Raw genomic sequence first — 7500 nt, 5'->3', positions numbered from 1 at the left:
CCGTCTCGGCGGAGGGCCGGGTGCTGGCCTCCGCCCTCAAACGGGCCCGCTCCCCCCCTCCCACGCCGGGCAGGGTCGGGTACAATACTCGGATTGATCCCCTAGGCTGAGCTCCGGTTCTCACAGGCTCTGAAAAACCTGTCCTCAGAAATCTCCTCACACAATCCTCGAAAGGCAGGTCGAAAAAGCCAAAGCCCCGCCTTCGGCGGTACGAAACTGGAACTGGGCGCCACCTCGTGGTTCCCTCGGTCGGCCGAGACGGCGTGGGGCGACCCCTTCCGTACATCCGCGAGACGACCGGCCGTCAGGTCAACCCATTCGCTCCAAAGGGGTTGACCTGGTGGCCGAGAGGGGACTTTGAAAATTTTTCGGACTTGGAAAACTTTTTTTTTTTTTTTCTTCCCCCAGCCCGCTTCCTCCGGGTTGACCCGGTGGCCGAGCGTCTCGCCGTCCCCGGACGCGGCGAGGGACTGCCTCCCGGCCGTCAGGATCGGGCCCACGGAAGTCTGATTTTAAAAAAAATTGGCCGACGCCACCGCGGAGGGCTACCCGGGCACCCCGGGCCCCGGAGCCGGAAAAGGGAAAAAAAGGATCGGGCCCACTAGAGACATGGACCCGGCCGCCAAGCAGGCCGCCCTGGGCTGACCCTCCCCGGCCGCAGCGAGGGACTGCCTCCCGGCCGACAGGATCGGGCCCCTGGAAGTCTGGGGGTGGGGGGGGGGGAAATCGCCCCACGCCCCCGAGGAGGGCTGCCCGGGCGGGCCTGGCCCCGGAGCTCGGAAAAAAAAAAAGGATCGGGCCCACTAGAGACATGGACCAGGCCGCCCTGGGCTCACCTTCCCCGGCCGCAGCGAGGGACTGCCTCCCGGTCGACTGGATCGGGCCCCTGGAAGTCTGGAAAAAGAAGAATGGAACCTGACGCCTCCGAGGAGGGGGCGCCCAGGGAAGGAGGGAGATCCGGGTTGACCTGCTGACCGGACGGGAAAGAGGCCACCGGGCGTCCCCCCCCTTAAAACCTAGGGGTTGACCTGGTGGCCGGAAAGCGAACCGGCCAGCAGGTGAACCCTTTCGATTCCACGGGTTGACCTGGTGCCCGGGAAGCGAACCGGCCAGCAGGTGAACCCGTTCGATTCCACGGGTTGACCTGGTGCCCGGGAAGCGAACCGGCCAGCAGGTGAACCCGTTCGATTCCACGGGTTGACCTGGTGCCCGGGAAGCGAACCGGCCAGCAGGTGAACCCGTTCGATTCCACGGGTTGACCTGGTGCCCGGGAGGGGACTCTGAAAATTTTTCAGCCCTTTCGACTCGGGGTTGACCTGGTGGCCGAGAGGGGACTCGCACGGCAGGCAAGCCGCCCTGGGCTCACCCTCCCCGGCCGCAGCGAGGGACTGCCACCCGGCCGACTGGATCGGGCCCCTGGAAGTCTGGAAAAAAGAATGGAACCTGACGCCTCCGAGGAGGGGGCGCCCAGGGAAGGAGGGAGATCCGGGTTGACCTGCTGACCGGACGGGAAAGAGGCCACCGGGCGTCCCCCCCCTTAAAACCTAGGGGTTGACCTGGTGGCCGGAAAGCGAACCGGCCAGCAGGTGAACCCGTTCGATTCCACGGGTTGACCTGGTGCCCGGGAAGCGAACCGGCCAGCAGGTGAACCCGTTCGATTCCACGGGTTGACCTGGTGCCCGGGAAGCGAACCGGCCAGCAGGTGAACCCGTTCGATTCCACGGGTTGACCTGGTGCCCGGGAGGGGACTCTGAAAATTTTTCAGCCCTTTCGACTCGGGGTTGACCTGGTGGCCGAGAGGGGACTCGCACGGCAGGCAAGCCGCCCTGGGCTCACCCTCCCCGGCCGCAGCGAGGGACTGCCTCCCGGTCGACTGGATCGGGCCCCTGGAAGTCTGGAAAAAAGAATGGAACCTGACGCCTCCGAGGAGGGGGCGCCCAGGGAAGGAGGGAGATCCGGGTTGACCTGCTGACCGGACGGGAAAGAGGCCACCGGGCGTCCCCCCCCCCTTAAAACCTAGGGGTTGACCTGGTGGCCGGAAAGCGAACCGGCCAGCAGGTGAACCCGTTCGATTCCACGGGTTGACCTGGTGCCCGGGAAGCGAACCGGCCAGCAGGTGAACCCGTTCGATTCCACGGGTTGACCTGGTGCCCGGGAAGCGAACCGGCCAGCAGGTGAACCCGTTCGATTCCACGGGTTGACCTGGTGCCCGGGAAGCGAACCGGCCAGCAGGTGAACCCGTTCGATTCCACGGGTTGACCTGGTGCCCGGGAGGGGACTCTGAAAATTTTTCAGCCCTTTCGACTCGGGGTTGACCTGGTGGCCGAGAGGGGACTCGCACGGCAGGCAAGCCGCCCTGGGCTCACCCTCCCCGGCCGCAGCGAGGGACTGCCACCCGGCCGACTGGATCGGGCCCCTGGAAGTCTGGAAAAAAGAATGGAACCTGACGCCTCCGAGGAGGGGGCACCCAGGGAAGGAGGGAGATCCGGGTTGACCTGCTGACCGGACGGGAAAGAGGCCACCGGGCGTCCCCCCCCCCTTAAAACCTAGGGGTTGACCTGGTGGCCGGAAAGCGAACCGGCCAGCCGGTGAACCCGTCCGATTCCACGGGTTGACCTGGTGGCCGGGAAGCGAACCGGCCAGCAGGTGAACCCGTTCGATTCCACGGGTTGACCTGGTGCCCGGGAGGGGACTCTGAAAATTTTTCAGCCCTTTCGACTCGGGGTTGACCTGGTGGCCGAGAGGGGACTCGCACGGCAGGCAAGCCGCCCTGGGCTCACCCTCCCCGGCCGCAGCGAGGGACTGCCACCCGGCCGACTGGATCGGGCCCCTGGAAGTCTGGAAAAAAGAATGGAACCTGACGCCTCCGAGGAGGGGGCGCCCAGGGAAGGAGGGAGATCCGGGTTGACCTGGTGACCGGACGGGAAAGAGGCCACCGGGCGTCCCCCCCTTAAAACCTAGGGGTTGACCTGGTGGCCGGAAAGCGAACCGGCCAGCCGGTGAACCCGTCCGATTCCACGGGTTGACCTGGTGGCCGGGAAGCGAACCGGCCAGCAGGTGAACCCGTTCGATTCCACGGGTTGACCTGGTGCCCGGGAGGGGACTCTGAAAATTTTTCAGCCCTTTCGACTCGCGGTTGACCTGGTGGCCGAGAGGGGACTCGCACGGCAGGTAAGCCGCCCTGGGCTGACCCTCCCCGGCCGCAGCGAGGGACTGCCTCCCGGCCGACAGGATCGGGCCCCTGGAAGTCTGGGGGGGGGGGGGAATCGCCCCACGCCTCCGAGGAGGGCTGCCCGGGCGGGCCTGGCCCCGGAGCTCGAAAAAAAAAAAAAGGATCGGGCCCACTAGAGACATGGACCAGGCCGCCCTGGGCTCACCCTCCCCGGCCGCAGCGAGGGACTGCCTCCCGGCCGACTGGATCGGGCCCCTGGAAGTCTGGGGGGGGGGGGAAATGGAACCTGACGCCTCCGAGGAGGGGACGCCCAGGGAAGGAGGGAGATCCGGGTTGACCTGGTGACCGGACGGGAAAGAGGCCACCGGGCGTGCCCCCGTTAAAACCCCTAGGGGTTGACCTGGTGGCCGGAAAGCAAACCGGCCACTGGGTAGGCCGGTCGGCAACCTAGGGGTTGACCTGGTGGCCGGGAAGCGAACCGGCCAGCAGGTGAACCCGTCCGATTCCACGGGTTGACCTGGTGCCCGGGAGGGGACTCTGAAAATTTTTCAGCCCTTTCGACTCGGGGTTGACCTGGTGGCCGAGAGGGGCCTCGCACGGCAGGCAAGCCGCCCTGGGCTCACCCTCCCCGGCCGCAGCGAGGGACTGCCCCTCCCCACCCCCCGGCTGACAGGATCGGGCGCACTGGAAGTCCGGGACAGTATTTTCCCCGACGCCGGGGAGGGCGGGCGGAGGGGCTCTGGCGGCCAGCCCGGGCCCCGGAGCTCGAAAAGGAAAAAAGGACCGGGCCCGCGAGAGACGGGGGCCCTGCCGCAGGGGGGGGGGCAGTCCGACCGGGGCTCACCGTGCGGCAGGCCCGGGCGTCGGCAGGGGAAAGCGGGCGAGGAGGCGCGGGGCCGGGTGCCTACGGCCATACCGGACCGAACGCCCCCGATCCCGTCCGATCTCGGAAGGTAAACCGTCCCGGGCCTGGCTAGTACTTGGATGGGTGACCGCCTGGGAATCCCAGGTGCCGTAGGCAGCTTTTCCCGGTCCGAGTCAGCTCTCTCTCCTTTTCTGGGGGGGAAGGAGAGGGGGGGACGGGCCGGAAAGCCCCTCGTCGCTCCTGCCGAGTCGGAGGTCGCGGCCGCAGGTCACGGGTCTGGGCGCCTGGGGTCCGGCTCCCCACCCACCCGGCTTCCTCCGCGGAGGACCCCCCCCGGGGCCACCGAAGCCGCTGGGGGAGACGCCGGGCATGGGGCGGACTGGCCCGGACCCTCCCGGCCGCCGGCCCGCAGGTCCGCCCCGAATCCCCCCCCGCGGCCACCCAGGCCAGGCCTGGCCAGGCGGGACGGACGGCGGGTGTCCAGCGCCCAGCGGCTTCCTCCAGCGGGGACCCACGGACCCCAAAGCCGCAGGGGGAGGCCCCGGGCCTGGGACGGACTCGCTCGGACCCCCTGCGCCCGGCCGCCGGCCCGCGGGACCGCCCCGAATCCCCCCGCGGCCACCCAGGCCAGGCCTGGCCAGGCGGGACGGACGGCGGGTGTCCAGCGCCCAGCGGCTTCCTCCAGCGGGGACCCACGGACCCCAAAGCCGCAGGGGGAGACCCCAGGCCCGGGACCGACTCGCTCGGACCCCCCGCCTCCCCTGCGCCCGGCCGCCGGCCCGCGGGACCGCCCCGAATCCCCCCGCGGCCACCCAGGCCAGGCCTGGCCAGGCGGGACGGACGGCGGGTGTCCAGCTCCCAGTGGCTTCCGCCAGCGGGGACCCACGGACCCCAAAGCCGCAGGGGGAGGCCCCGGGCCCGGGACGGACTCGCTCGGACCCCCCGCCTCCCCTGCGCCCGGCCCCCGGCCCGCGGGACCGCCCCGAATCCCCCCGCGGCCATCCAGGCCAGGCCTGGCCTGGCGGGCCGGTGTGCAGCTCCCCCGGGCTTCCTCCCCCGACGACCCGCGCCCCCCTGAGCCGCAGGCGGAGACCCCGGCCCCGGGGCGGACCGGCCCGGGCTCGCCCGAGCCCCCTGCGCCCGGCCCGCAGGACCGCCCCCCCGAATCCCCCGGGAGAGGCCCGGCCTGCACGCCACTGACGACCCGCGGCCCCCAAAGTCGCAGGAGGCGCCCCCCCCCCCCCGGTTAGCCCCGTCTCGCTCCGCGCCCCCCGCCCCTCGCTGCCGGGACCGGGCGCCGCCCCAGAGTCAGCCGCAGCCGGCCGGCCTGAGAGCTGCCCTCCTGTGGACGACGGTGAGTTTACCTTGATACTAACCGGCCGTCAGCCAGGTCAACCCCATTGCTAGACTGGGGTGGACCTGGTGGCCGAGTGGGGACTTGGAACATTTGACAGCTGCTTCCCGGGGCTTGACCGGTTGTCCTGAACGCCCCCCACCCCCACCCCCAGCCCCCGGCTCCTGCTCCCCTCTCCCCAGCCTCGGTGCTCCGCTCCCTGCCTCGGAGGCTGCCTCTCTGCGGCGCCTGCATCGCCTCCGAGGACGCGCACCCTCCGGAGGCTGGACGTAAACCCACCACTGCCGCCGACCCGGCTCTCCGAGGGACGACTGTGAGGCCCCCCACCCCACCCCACCCCCGGACCGCCCTGGGGACGACTGCTAAGCCTCCCCCACCGGACCGCCCGGGGGAAGACTGCGACGCCTCCCGCCAGGCCCCCACCCAGCCTGGGGGAAGACTGCTAAGCCTCCCCCCCACACACACACACACACACTGTCGGGGGATGACGATTAAGCCTCTCCCGGACTGCCCGGGGGAAGACTATTAAGCCTCCCCTGGAACCACTATTAAGCCTGCCCCCGGAGTCCTCGGGGGATGACTGCTAAGCCTCCCCCACCGGACCACCCGGGGCAAGACTGCTAAGCCTCCCTCCCACACACACACACACTGTCAGGGGAGGACTATTAAGCTTTCCCGCTGGAGCGCCCGGGGCGGACGACTGTTAAGCCTGCCCCCGGAGTCCTCGGGGGAGGACTATTAAGCTTTCCCCCCTGGAGCGCCCGGGGGGGGGGGGGGGGGGACGACTATTAAGCCTGGCCCCCGGAGTCCTCGGGGGACGACTATTAAGCCTCCCCCGGACCTGCTCCCTCTCGACTATTAAGCCCCCCCTCTGCGGTCCTCAGCACCACTGCCGCGCTGCCCTGGGAGTGGGGTGACATCCGGTCCGGAAAGCAAACCGGCCACCAGGTCAACCCGTCGAATCCAATGGGTTGACCTGGTGGCCGGAAAGCAAACCGGTCGCCAGGTCAACCCGTCGAATCCAATGGGTTGACCTGGTGGCCGGAAAGCAAACCGGCCGCCAGGTCAACCCAGTAGATTCAGCGGGTTGACCTGGTGGCCGAACGGGGACTTTGAAAATTTGACAGCCGCTTCCCGGGGGTTGACCTGTTGTCCCGGTGGGGACTTTGAACATTTGACAGCCGCCTCCCAGGGCTTGACCTGTTGTCCCGGTGGGGACTTTGAACATTTGACAGCCGCCTCCCAGGGCTTGACCTGTTGTCCCGGGGGGGACTTTGAACATTTTACAGCCGCTTCCCGGGGCTTGACCTGGTGGCCGAGTGGGGACTTTGAACATTTGACAGCCGCTTCCCGGGGGTTGACCTGTTGTCCTGAACGCCCCCCACCTCCCCCCCCCCGGCTCCTGCTCCCCACTCCCCAGCCTCGGTGCTCCGCTCCCTGCCTCGGAGGCTGCCTCTCTGCGGCGGCTGCATCGCGTCCGAGGACGCTCACCCTCCGGAGGCTGGATGTAAAGCCTGACACCCGCCACCGCCGCCGACACGGCTCTCGGAGGGACGACTCTGAGGCCTCCCCCCACCCCCGGACCGCCCTGGGGACGACTGCTAAGCCTCCCCCCCGCCCACACCCACACCCACACTGTCGGGGGATGACTCTTAAGCCTCTCCCGGACTGCCTGGGGAACGACTATTAAGCCTGCCCCCCCCGGAGCACTCGGGGGACGACTATTAAGCCTCCCGCGGACTGCCCGGGGGATGACTATTAAGCCTCCCCTGGAAGGACTATTAAGCCTCCCCCGGACTGGCCGGGGGACGCCTATTAAGCCTATCCTCGGGGGAGGACTATTAAGCTTTTCCCCCTGGAGCGCCCGGGGGGACGACGATTAAGCCTGGCCCCCGGAGTACCCGGGGGACGACTATTAAGCCTCCCCCGGACTGGCCGGGGGACGACTATTAAGCCTCCCCCGGACCTGCTCCCTCTCGACTATTAAGCCCCCCTCTGTGGTCCTCAAGACCACTGCCGTGCTGCCCTGGGAGTGGGGTGACACCCGGGCCGGAAAGCAAACCGGCCACCAGGTCAACCCGTCGAATCCAATGGGTTGACCTGGTGGCC

General features: G+C 68.9%; 1 non-coding gene across 1 annotated transcript; it reads left to right on the top strand.

The window, feature by feature from the left end:
• Positions 1-4074: 4074 nt before the first annotated feature.
• LOC135978739 (5S ribosomal RNA) lies at positions 4075-4193 on the top strand. The gene has a single exon (XR_010596108.1). It is a non-coding gene; the product is annotated as a 5S ribosomal RNA (ribosomal RNA).
• The last annotated feature ends 3307 nt before the right edge of the window (positions 4194-7500 follow it).

This window comes from Chrysemys picta, unplaced genomic scaffold, assembly GCF_011386835.1.
Source record: "Chrysemys picta bellii isolate R12L10 unplaced genomic scaffold, ASM1138683v2 scaf427, whole genome shotgun sequence".
NCBI classification, from domain to species: Eukaryota; Metazoa; Chordata; order Testudines; family Emydidae; genus Chrysemys; species Chrysemys picta.
Note: the sequence above shows the minus strand (reverse complement) of the source record. Positions and strands in the feature narration are given on the sequence as shown.